Raw genomic sequence first — 13,587 nt, forward strand, 5'->3', positions numbered from 1 at the left:
GACTTCCTGCTGCTCACAGATTGCCATTCATGAACCCGAGGCTGGGGGCCCTGGAGGACAAGGTCTTTGGAATCAAACATACAGGTACCATCTCAGCTTTACACTTAGTGGCTGGAGGATCTGGATTAATGGCAATTCCTAGAAGACAGACTTTTTTCATCCCAACATGAGAACGTTACCCTCCAACCTTACAGGAATATTATTCTTTAATAAGGACCCAATTACAGGCAACACATGTAAGCTCTAGAACAGACTCCTCTAACAGGGATTATTTCTGTCATCTGACCATAAAGTGCAAACTTCTCTTCTGTTGGCCCAGTGTGAGAGCTCTCATGCTCTGAGATCACTCTTCCCTGCCACCACTGCTGCATTCAAAGGGATGAACACCAGCCTTTGAGGGCTTGCTAAGTGTCAGGCATCCACCCTGGCTGTCAACAGACAGCACCACAGAATCACCACAGTCTATTAAGCCCATGCAGAATACATTACCCCCATTTGCAACAAATTCATTTCCACTCATTTTCCCCTGGCATGAATGGCTCCCTCCACCTCAGACTCAAAACCATAGTTTAAACCTCTCTTGTGACACACACCCTGCCTGGCAATATCTGGCTTCGTCTCTAAGCTTAGGCTTCTTGATAGGCTTGTAGATAGAGTGTTTTCTCATTCTCACATTTCACCAAGAACCAGGTCATAGCAAAGTACTCACTCCAAATCTCAGGCTCATATCATCACTTGTTTCCTAACCATTTCTATGTAAAATTACACTCATTTCATTCCCTCTACTCTGGTGACATGTTCCTCCTCCTGATGTCTTAAGAGATGGCAACTCCCTCCACATTATCACGTAGGCTCCAAACAGGGAAGAGAAAGATGAATTTCAAGAGTTAACAAGTCAATTAGACATCAGAAGTCACCATATTTATCCTTAGGTGAATTAAAACGCACATCAAGGGGCACCTGGGTGGCTCAGTTGGTTGCATGTCTGACCTTGGCTCAGGTCATGATCTCACGGTTCATGGGTTCTACCATCCCATTGGCCTCTATGGTGATAAGTAGGAGCCTGGAGCCCACTTTGGACTCTGTGTCTCCCTCCCCCACTCACACTCTCTCTCACTCAAACATTAAAAAAAAACCCATCAAACACCAGTACTGAGAAAATATTGCAAAGAAAACTAAAGCTTAAATTCTTACCGTGATATTCTTGAGGCTCTAAGAGGGGAAAAAACAAAATTAAATTTGTTGTCAAAACATATTATTAGTAAAAACCTATAGTTCCTGATAAATAGCAAAATAGTAAGTAATCCAATGAAATTACAATAATTTTATTTTGCATAATTAATTTACAGCAAGAAGTTGCTGCAGCCAGGATCAAAGAGGTAGGTTGCCTGTTTTCTCCTCTAGGATTTTGATGGTTTCCTGTCTTACATTAGATCTTTCATCCATTTTGAGTGTGTGTGTGTGTGTGTGTGTGTGTGTGTGTGTGTGTTTCAGAACATGGTCCACGTTCATTCTTCTCACTGACCAGTTTTCCCAGTACCACTTGCTGAAGAGACTTTTTTTTCCATTGGGTATTCTTTCTTGCTTTGTCAAAGATTAGTCAGCCATATGTTTGAGGGTCCGCTTCTGGGTTCCCTATTCTGTTCCACTGATCCATGTGTCTGTTTTTGTGCCCATACCACACTGTCTTGATGATTGCAGCTTTGTAATATACCATGAAGTCCAGAATTGTGATGTCTCCAGCTTTGTTTTTCTTTTTCAACATTACTTTGGCTATTCAGGGTCTTTCTCTGCTGTCCCCTATGCTTTTTCCAAGCCCAGCGATTAATTTTATGACTATTATTCTAAATTCTTGTTCTGTTATATTGCTTAAATCGTTTTTGATAAATTCATTAGCTGTTGCTACTTCCTGGAGTTTCTTTTGAGGAGAATTCTTCCGTTTCGTCATTTTGAATAGTCCCTGTGGTTGCTCCAAACTGCAGGGCACTTCCCCTGTGTTGTCCGGAGTAGCTTGTGCTGATGGGCGGGACCGCAGTCAGACCTGATGTCTGCCCCCAGCTCACCACTGGGGCCACAGTCAGACTGGTGTGTACCTTATCTTCCCCTCTCCCAGGGGCAGCACTCACTGTGGAGTGGTGTGGCCCCTGTCTGGGCTACTTGCACACTGCCAGGCTTGTGGTGCTGCTTCGATGGGATCTGGCATTTTAGCTGGGGTGGATCCACAAGGTGCACAGGGGCGGGAGGGGCAGACTTAGCTCGCTTTGCCTTTGGTGGTCTGCTTCTGGAGGGGCCCTGTGGCACCGGGAGGGAGGGAGACCCACCGGAGGGATGGATCCACAAGAAGCACAGTGTTGGGTGTTTGCACAGTGCAAGTAAGTTCCATGATGGGAACTGGTTCCCTTTGGGATTTTGGCTAGGGGATGGGCGAGGGAGATGGCGCTGGCTAGCGCCTTTGTTCCCCACCAAGCTGAGCTCTGGCCTCTGGGGCTCAACAACTCTCCCTTCCATTGTCCTTTAGCCCTTCTGCTCTCCGAGCAGAGCTGCTGACTTACAACATTCCAGATGTTAAGTCCCGCTGGCTGTCAGAACTCATGCAGTCTGGCCCCTCCACTTTTGCAAGCCAGACTCGGGGGCTCTGCCTTGCCAGGCAGCCTGCCCCTCCACTGCCCCGGCTCCCTCCCGCCAGTCTGTGTAGCACGCACGACCTCTCTGCCCTTCCTACCCTCTTCTGTGGGCCTCTTGTCTACACTTGGGTCTGGAGAATCTGTTCTGCTAGTCTCCTGGCATTTTTCTGGGTTATTTAGGCAGATGTGGGTGGAATCTAAGCAATCAGCAGGACACAGTGAGCCCAGTGTCCTCCTACACCACCATCTTCCATGATCTCTCTCTTCCTGACAGCTGATGTTTAAAAAAAGAGCAAAAAGTGCTCTCAGACGTCAGTCACCCCTGACAAATTCTAGCTCAATCAAATCTAGGCATGACCCAGTTTTGACACCATTAACGTATTTCCCCATTCTAAAGTTTTAAAGGATGATGAAAGGCTGAGGCCAGCCCTAAACTCCTGCCAGGATGTTGGAATATCATGCTATCAAAAAGCCACTTAGGAAACTCAGAGCTTCCCTGTGTCACCCAGCCCCATGGGCAGGGGAAATGAAAAGGAATATGAACACACCAAATACTTAATATGTGTGTTTCTTTGTGAAGGCAAGTTTTCTACAGTGGCAGGGAGAGGGGGAAATATTCATTTAGGAATAAATTCCAAAGTATTCTGTTCTTCCAGAAAAGATCTGCCCTCAAAAGGAACTAAGAGCCTAACTGGGGATTTCCCAAAGAGTAAGCAATACAGGTGAGGGAAAATACTCAACTCCAGGGCTCTCTCCTTCCTGTCTCACCTGGGAGTAAATTCAGCCTAACTCCTAGCCAGATAAATATAAAAACCTCACACTCATGTCCTATTTACCTCAGTTTCTTTACCAGCACATAACATTTACCTTTCAACACAACTTACAAGGCATAGTAAAGTAAAAACCACACAGTTTGAACACAGACAGGAAGCATTAGAATCACACTTCCTATGGCAGAGATGTAGGGATTATCAGTCCTTCTTAAAACCACTTCCATTCCTATGATAATGCAGACAATGAAAAAAGTGAACAACATGCAAAAAGAGATGGTGAATGTAAGCTAACAAACATTAGCACCTCTCTTGCTCTAGTTACCTTTATTATTCTTATTTTACTAACAATCCTTGAATTTACCCTAGCCCTAATTCAAGCTTATGTTTTTACCCTACTAGTAAGCCTATACCTACATGACAATACCTAATGACCCACCAAACGCGTGCATATCACATAGTCAACCCTACCCCATGACCACTTACAGGAGCCCTTTCAGCCCTCCTAATAACTTAAAGGTCTAGCCATATGATTTCACTATAACTCAACATTACTACTAACTTTAGGAATAACTACCAACATATTAACCATATACCAATGATGGCGAGACATTATCCGAGAATACATTCCAAGGTCACCACACACCTATTGTTCAAAAAGGTCTGCGATACAGAATAATTCTCTTCATTGTCTCAGAAGTGTTCCTTTTTGCAGGCTTCTTCTGAGCTTTCTACCACTCAAGCCTAGCCCCAACTCCCGAATTAGGAGGCTGCTGACCACCTACAGGTATTACCCCTCTTAACCCCCTAGAGGTCCCATTACTTAATACCTCAGTACTTCTAGCCTCCAGAGTATCAATTACTTGAGCTAACCATAGCCTAATAGAAGGTAATCAAAAACACATACTCCAGGCCCTATTTATTACAATTTCCCTGGGAGTGTACTTCACACTCCTTCAAGCCTCAGAATACTATGAAACATCATTCACAATCTCAGATGGAATTTATGGATCCACTTTCTTTATAGTCACAGGATTCTACGGACTACATGTAATCATTGGCTCTACTTTCCTAATTGTATGCTTCTTGCGTCAACTGAAATATCATTTCACATCAAATCATCACTTCAGATTTGAAGCCACTGCTTGATACTGACATTTCGTAGACATGTTCTGACTATTCCTATACGTTTCTGTTTATTGATGAGGATCCTATTCCTTTAGTGTTAACAAGTACAGTTGACTTCCAATCAACAAGTTTCGATATAGTCCGAAAAGGAATAATAAACATAATACTTACTCTACTCACCAACACACTCCTATCCACACTACTTGTATTGATCGCATTCTGATGACCTCAACTAAATATCTACGCAGAAAAAGCAAGCCCATATGAGTGTGGATCTGACCCTATAGGGTCTGCTTTTTTACCCTCCTCCATGAAATTTTTCTTAGTAGCCATCACATTTCTGTTGTTCGACCTAGAAATTGCATTGTTACTACCCCTCCCTTGAGCCTCACAAACAAATAGCCTATCGACTATGCTCACCATGGCTCTTCTACTAATCTCACTATTAGCCGCAAGCCTAGCTTATGAATGAACCCCAAAAGGACTAGAGTGAACTGAATATGATAATAAGTTTAAATTAAAACAAATGATTTCGACTCATTAGATTGTAGTTTGCCTTATAATTATCAAATGTCTATAGTCTATATTAATATCTTTCTAGCTTTCATTATGTTATTTATACGACTATATATATCAGTCCCATCTAATATCCTCCCTCTTATGGCTAGAAGGTATAATGCTATCTCTATTCATTATAATAACCATAGCAATCCTAAATAGCCATTTCACACTAGCCAGCATAACCCCTATTATCTTACTAGTATTCGCAGCCTGCGAAGCCGCATTGGGCCTATCCTTACTAGTAATAGTATCAAACACATACGGTACTGACTACGTACAAAACTCAAACCTCCTACAATGCTAAAAATTATTATCCCTACCGCAATACTCATACCACTAACATGACTATCAAAACCCAACATAATCTGAATCAACTCAACAGCCTACAGCCTGTTAGTTAGCCTCATTAGCCTTACTTACCTCAACCAACTAGGCGAGAACAGTCTTAACTTCTCACTATTATTTTTCTCAGACTCACTCTCTGCACCCCTATTGGTACTAACAACATGACTCCTACAATTAATACTTATAGCCAGCCAATCACACCTATCAAAAAAAACCCTAACCCGAAAAAAACTATATATTACAATACTCATTCTCCTGCAGCTTCTCTTAATTATAACATTTACTGCCACAGAATTAATTATATTCTACATTCTATTTGAAGCCACATTAATCCCTACCCTAATCATCATTACCCGATGGAGTAACCAAACAGAACGATTAAATGCCAGCCTATATTTCTTATTCTACACCCTAATAGGCTCACTACCTCTACTGGTCGCACTATTATATATCCAAAATACAACAGGATCATTAATTTTCCTAATTATTCAATACTGAGCCAAGCCAATTTCAACCACTTGATCCAATATTTTTCTCTGATTAGCATGCATAATAGCATTTATAGTAAAAATACCTCTGTACGGACTCCATCTCTGACTACCAAAAGCACACGTTGAAGCTCCTATTGCCGGATCAATAGTTCTTGCTGCCATATTATTGAAACTAGGCAGATATGGAATGATACGTATTACAGTCTTACTTAACCCTGTAACAAACCAAATAGCATACCCCTTCATAATACTATCCCTATGAGGAATAGTTATAACAAGCTCTACCTGCCTACGCCAAACAGACCTAAAATCTCTAATTGCATACTCATCTGTAAGTCACATAGCTCTAGTAATTGTAGCAGTACTAATCCAAACACCATGAAGCTATATAGGAGCAAAAGCTCTCATAATCACCCACAGACTAACTTCATCAATACTATTCTGCCTCGCAAACTCAAACTATGAACGAGTATATAGCCGAACAATAATCCTAGCATGAGGCTTACAAACTATTCTTCCCCTAATAGCTGTCTGATGACTACTAGCTAGTCTTGCAAACCTAGCCCTTCCCCCTACAATTAACTTAATCGGAGAGCTATTTGTAGTAATAGCCTCCTTCTCATGATCTAACATTACCATTATTCTCATAGGTACAAATATTATCATCACAGCCCTATACTCTCCTTACATACTTATTACAACCCAACGAGGTAAGTATACACACCATATTAAAAACAACCCATCATTTACACGAGAAAATGCTCTAATAACTTTCCACCTACTCCCACTCTTTCTCCTATCGCTTAATCCTAAAATCATACTGGGTCCTATTTACTGTATATATAGTTTAACAAAAACATTAGATTGTGAATCTAATAATAGAAGTGTAAACCTTCCTATTTACTGAAAAACTATACAAGAACTGCTAATTCATGCCTCTGCGTATAAAAACGTGGCTTTTTCAACTTTTATAGGATAGAAATAACCATTGGTCTTAGGAACCAAAAAATTGGTGCAACTCCAAATAAAAGTAATAAACTTATTTGCCTCATCTATACTAACTGCAATATTCATCATACTACTACCCATTATCATATCTAATACTCAGCTATACAAAAATAATCTATATCCACACTATGTAAAAACCACAATTTCCTATGCCTTTGCTATTAGCATGGTCCCAACCATAATATTTATTTCCTCCAGACAAGAAACAATCATCTCAAACTGACATTGACTATCGATCCAAACTCTTAAACTATCACTAAGCTTTAAACTAGACTATTTCTCAATTATTTTTGTACCTGTAGCACTCTTCGTTACATGATCAATTGTAGAATTTTCAATATGATACATACACGCAGATCCATACATTAACCGATTTTTTAAATATCTCCTTATATTCCTAATTACCATAATAATCTTAGTAACCATGAACCCCTAAGATTTTAAAGTGATTCGAGATATCAAGAGCACCATAACAGAAATAAAAAATGCCTTTGATGGGTTAACAGACTCAACATAGCTGAGGAAAGAATCATTGAGCCTAAAGAAATGCCAGTAGCACCTTCCAAAAAGGAAACACAAAGAAAAAAAATTAAAAATATGGCACAGAAAACCCAAGACCAGTGGGACAATTGCAAAATGTGTAATACACATGTTAGGAATACCAGGACAATGGAGAAGAGAGTTATTTGAAGCAATAATGACTGAGGATTTTCCCAAATAAATAGTCACCAAATCACAGATCCAGGATACTCAAAAAATCAAAAGCAGGACAAATACCCAAGACAAACATACAAATGACTAATAACAAGAACAAAAAACCCACCAACTATGCTTAATATATTCAACTATGGATAATTAAAACAGCCTTGGAAATCTGGAGCAGGGGTTGGGGGTGTGAGGAGAGAGGGGTAAGAACACCTTACCCAAGAGGAACAAGGATAAGAAATACCTGAGATTTCTTTTCATAAACCATGCAATCAAGAAGAATGGAATATTTCAAGTATTAAAAGAAACATCAAACTATCTAACCAGTGAAATTATCCTTCAAACACACTACAGAGTAAGGAAAATTGTCAGGGATAATGACTGGCATTACTTCAATGGTAAAGAAGTCAGTTCTCCAAAAAGGCACAACAGTTTCTAATGTGCATGCATTAACAAGAGATGTGTCAAGATACATAAGGCCAACATTGACAGAACTGCTGGTAGAAAGAGCTGAATCCACTACTACAGCTGGAGAATTCAATACCCTCTATCAGTCACTGACAGATCCAGCATACAGATATTCAGTAAGATCACAGATGACCTGAACAGTATCACCAATCAACTGGATCCATTACCATCTGTAGAACACTTCATCCAACAGAAAATTATATATTCCTGTCAAGCTCACAGAACATTCACTGAGATAGGCCATATTTGCGGCCATAAGATACATCTGAACAGCCACAATAACAGAAATCATAGGAAGTATGTTCTCAGACCACAAATGAGTGAAATTAGACCTCACGAACAGAAAGATATCTGGAAAATGACAAAAACATTGTAGATTAAATAAGCTTCTAAAGAACACATGGTCTGTTAGAGGGGAGGTTTGTGGGGGGATGGGCAAAAGAGTCAAGGGGATCAAGAGTACATTTATGGTAATGAGCACTGAGAAATGTAAAGAATTGAAGAATCATAATGTACACCTGAATCTAATATTACATTGTATGTACATTATACTTGAACTTAAAAAAATATATATGTGTAAAAGAAGACATTTCTACAGAAATTTTTAAATAGTTCAATCTAAATGATAGTGACAATTGAACAGATTAGAGGGAAATTTGTAATACTGAGTGCATATAAAGGCACAGTGAGTATAAAATTTTCTGCTTATTTATGATTTAAAAAATATAAGGTACTTTAGTATACTCACAGCAAGTACAGTTCTGAAGAGGTAAATTAGAAATGCACAAATTCCCAGGGAGGCAGTAATAATGTTATGATTCCACAGAATTCCAAACACATCAGAGCCAAGAGAGAAATGGTATGCTAAAATATGGAGAAGCTGAAATAATATTGGAGACAACAAGGAATCCATCAAAGACATTTACAATATATCTGTCACAAAGAATCATCTTTACAAACTCTCAACCAATCTCCAGGAGACTTTCAAATGCCTCCTCAAAGGAGGAGGACAGACGGCTTAGAAAGCAGCAGGAGCAAACTTTTGGGAGTGATGGAGTGTGTTTACTCTCACTGTGGTGATAGCTTCATTACTCCTTACATATGTCAAATATCAACAAATCATTTCCTTTAAAAAGGTGTTACTATACATAAATTACACCACACTGAAGCTATAGGAAAACTATAACAGGCAACACTTAGGGATTTTATTTTGCTGACAAACACATTCCAAATACTTTCTAAATAGTTAAGAATTTATAAACAAACTTAAAATAGAAAAATATGTAATGCAAACATATGGTAGATAAGTCAATGACTTCTATTGTACATTCTTAAAGTACCTAAATAAACTCCTTTGAAATATCTCCAAAAATATGCCCAAAATTTTTGGAAGAATGGGAGAAAGTAACAATAAAAAATGTACTAGAGATACAAATGAGAATGTTAGATAGATAGATGTTTACAGATAGGGATATAACTGAGAGAGATGGGTAGTTGCTACTATAAATATGAGATTATTATTCCAAGCAAATTATACTTCTTTTTCACTTCCTAAACACATTGACATTTTCTTTTAATGTTTGATACCAAATCATAGCCCAAAATGTCAGATTTCTGAAGTAAATAAAGATTTGCATAATCAGATGATCTTGTATATTCTGATGATATCTATGAGATTTTAAGTTCCTCTGAATACACCCATCAAATAGCCAATGAAAGGAATTCACATTCCTATTTCACAGTATTGTACCTAAATCAATCAATAACAACTATGAAAATTAATTTCTAAAAGAATACAAAAGTCCTGGATATGGTCATCAAAACAAAAGAACACATATCATTTTACAAAAACTAGACTTACCAGTATTTTAGGAGCAAACACACACACAATACAATTCACACGAATTCACATACGAAGCTGTAATTTTGTGCAACTGAACCTTTCTAGAAAGTAGCCTCCACAATGTGTACCATTTGTTTCTTCAGCTCTCAGAACTGAGGTCACTAAAATGTGTGCTGGTTGGAAATGTACACCGTCTTTGAGTGGCCACTGTCTGAAAGAGAGCAGGGGCTGTCAGCACAATGATCATGGGGATCAAATGCACCAAAAATGGGCCATATTGATATGAATGTAAACCATCCTCAGTCTTGGGTACTCTTGAAACACCTGGCAGCTGTCTAGCTGCTAATATTAGTAATTGACTCCTTTTTTTAAAAAAAAAATTATTGTCAAGTTAGCTAACATACAGTATATACAGTGTGCTCTTGGTTTTGGGGGTAGATTCCGTGATTCATAGCATATATACAACACCCAGTGCTCATCCCAACAAGTGCCCTCCTCAATGCCCATCATCCATTTCCTCCCTCTCCCATCCCCCCCCCCATCAACCCTCAGTTTGTTTTTCATATTCAAGAATCTCTTATGGTTTGCCTCCCTCTCTGAAACTATTTTTTCCTCTTCTCTTACCCCATGGTCTTCCATTAAGTTTCTCAAGTTCCGCATGTGATTGAAAACATGATAATCTGTCTCTGACTGTACCCTCCAATTCCATCCATATTGTTGCAAATGGCAGGATTTCATTCTTTCTCATTGCCAAGTAGTTTTCTCTTGTATGTATAATCCACATCTTTATGCATTCATCAGTTGATGGACATTTGGGCTCTTTCCATAATTTGGCTATTGTTGAAAGCATTGCTATAAATGGTATAAAGGGTATATGTGCCCCTATGAATCAGCTCTCCTGTATCATTTGGATAAATTCCTAGTAGCGCTATTGCTGGGTCATAGGGTGGTTCTATTTTTAATTTTTTGAGGAACCTCCACACTGTCTTCCAGAGTGGCTTCACCAGTTTGCATTCCCACTGACAATGCAAGAGGGTTCCTGTTTCTCCACATTCTCGCCAACATCTGTTTCCTGAGTTGTTAGTTTTAGCCACTCTGACTGGTGGGTGGTATCTCAGTGTGGTTTTGATTTGTATTTCCCTGATGATGAGTGATGTTGAGCAGTGTCTGTCGGCCATCCAGATGTCGTCTTTGGAAAAGTGTCTATTCATGTCTTCTGCCCATTTCTTCACTAGATTATTTCTTTTTGAGTGTTGAGTTTGGTAAGTCTTTTATAGATTTTGGATACTAACCCTTTATCTGTCATTTGCAAATATCTTCTCCCATTGTGTCAGTTGCCTTTTAGTTTTGTTGATTGTTTCCTTTGCAATGCAGAAGCTTTTTATCTTCATGAGGTCCCAACTGTTCATTTTTGCTTCTATTTCCCTTGCCTTCAGAGATGTGTGGAGCAAGAAATTGCTGTGGCTGAGGTCAAAGAGGTTGTTGCCTGTTTTCTCCTCTATGGTTTTGATGGTTTCCTGTCTCACATTTAGGTATTTCATTCATTTTGAGTTTATTTTTGTGTATGGTGTAAGAAAGTGGTCCAGTTTCATTCTTTTGCATGTTGCTGTACAGTCTCTTCACTACGTTCTCACAGACAACGGCCATTAACAGGGGCAGGTGGGAAATACAACAAAAGTTAGTTTATGCAAAACTCAGAGATGAGGTAGGAGAGAGAGCTGAACTGATCTATGAGATGCAACCCAGGTAGAGGAGGAAAATTCTAATATAGACGACCAAGAAATTTCCTCCTTTGTAGTCTCAAAAGAAACAGAATAGATTCTATTTTGACTAGAGTTATTCATGGGGGATGATTCTGCCTCAATACAAGTGTTGTTCCAGACTACTGGGGCTTTCCAGATCCAGCTCTATGAATCTGGTGCCTGCCAATCTAAAGAAATCTACTTATTTCTATGGGTATTCCCTGTCTCTCTCCCCTGGGGGGTACAGATTTTGATGTTTAAAAATGTTTATGTATTTTTTGAGAAAGAGGGAACATGCAAGTGGGGGAGAGGCAGAGAGAGAGGGACATAAAGAGTCCCGAGCAGGCTCTGAGCTGTCAGTGAAAAGCCCAACATGGGGCTCAATCTCACAAATCGTGAGATCATGACATGAGCCAAAATCAAGAGTCACACACTTAACTGATTGAGCCACCCAGGTACCCTATAGGTTTGCCTTTTCATGAGTAAGTGAAACATTCACATCGGGATCTAGGTATATCTTTATATTCGAATAATCCTAAATACATTTGGGAACTTTTTGCTTTGGGTAAATCAACACTCTGCACATACATGGTTAAAGAAAGGACAAACTCTTTCACTTCCTGCTCATGTGGCTCCTAGTGATTTTCCTATTGTACATGTCCCAGCAGGATGCAGCTAGTTTCTGCTGGGCTGCTCAGAACTCCCATCAATGTTATGGGACAGAGTCCCTAGGGGCAGCCTCCAAAACCACAAAGAATGGGCTGATCAGAAGTTCTTAAAAGTCAACAAACAAGGAAGCACAGAGCACAAAGGACATTTCACTTTTTAACCCTCTAGTGTGAACACCAATGCTTCAGATACCACTGTTCCCAGGGCTAGCAAACTTCACAAATATGAACAGTGTGCTGATAGGAAAACAAATCACATCTAAGATGGACCCTAAACTTACAAGGCTTGAATCAGGATCTTGACAGGGCTTCCAGGAGTCAATCTAATATCCATAGATGCTATTAAATAAGAGTTTCTTACATTTTTGAAAACAATTTTAATGAGATATAATTCACATATCATATAAGCCCCTACTGAAGACTAAGATCTCAGTGGCTTTTAGTATCTTCATAAATCCTTCCTTGTTGACACTATAAATATACTGTTTTTAGGTTTCCATCCTGTCAATGCTGATCTTTTTGGACCAAGCAGCACAAACCGAACCCAGAACTGGATGTGGACAGCTGTGGAGAAACCTGGCCTGTGGTCTTCAGTCTTCAGGAAGAACTGAAGTTCTTCTGAAGTTCCCATCAAGAACCCCATGAAAAAGCTGTTGTTTAACCACAGTATGAATGAACCCAATAGGAAGGAAGAATCCACCTATGTCCCATGTTTACTCACATTTGGGTTTGAGTAACTGGGACACCAGAGCATGAGTAGACAGAAAAACACCTTCTGCACCTTCGTGTCCTGGTTGTTATCAGGGGGCACCGGGGCACCAGGGAGGAGGTGGGGGTGGGAATGGAGTGGGGTGATAATTGGGGCTGGAGGTGGTGTTTCAGTAAGGGTGGGATTGGGGAGGGTGGGTGTCAGGAGAAGAAGGGGGTGAGGGACAGTACCAAGATCAGATCAAGTTCTTGAGTGGAGGAAGGGGGGTTCAGACAGGTTAGTTGGTCAGCAGGTCAACAAATCACTAGGTGAGCAGGACACAAGTAGCAGCTGGAGCAGAGGAGGATCCATCTATCTTCAAGCCTTCAACTCTCTGAGCATTGCTTTAACAGCCTGTGACATTTATTCTCTCTCTCTCTCTCTCTCTCTCTCTCTCTCTCTCTCTCTCTCAACCAATCAGCTGCCTTCACCCCTGGTAGATCAACACAGACATCCAGCGTGACTTAATTTTTTAAAAAGCCACTT

General features: G+C 39.9%; 1 long non-coding RNA gene across 1 annotated transcript in view; it reads right to left on the minus strand.

Moving 5' to 3' along the window:
* LOC122241313 overlaps positions 1–13,587 on the minus strand; it is a 40,336-nt gene that overhangs the window by 179 nt on the left and 26,570 nt on the right. The gene's annotated exons all lie outside the window — the stretch shown is intronic.

This window comes from Panthera tigris, chromosome C1 (genome assembly GCF_018350195.1).
Source record: "Panthera tigris isolate Pti1 chromosome C1, P.tigris_Pti1_mat1.1, whole genome shotgun sequence".
Taxonomy (NCBI): domain Eukaryota; kingdom Metazoa; phylum Chordata; class Mammalia; order Carnivora; family Felidae; genus Panthera; species Panthera tigris.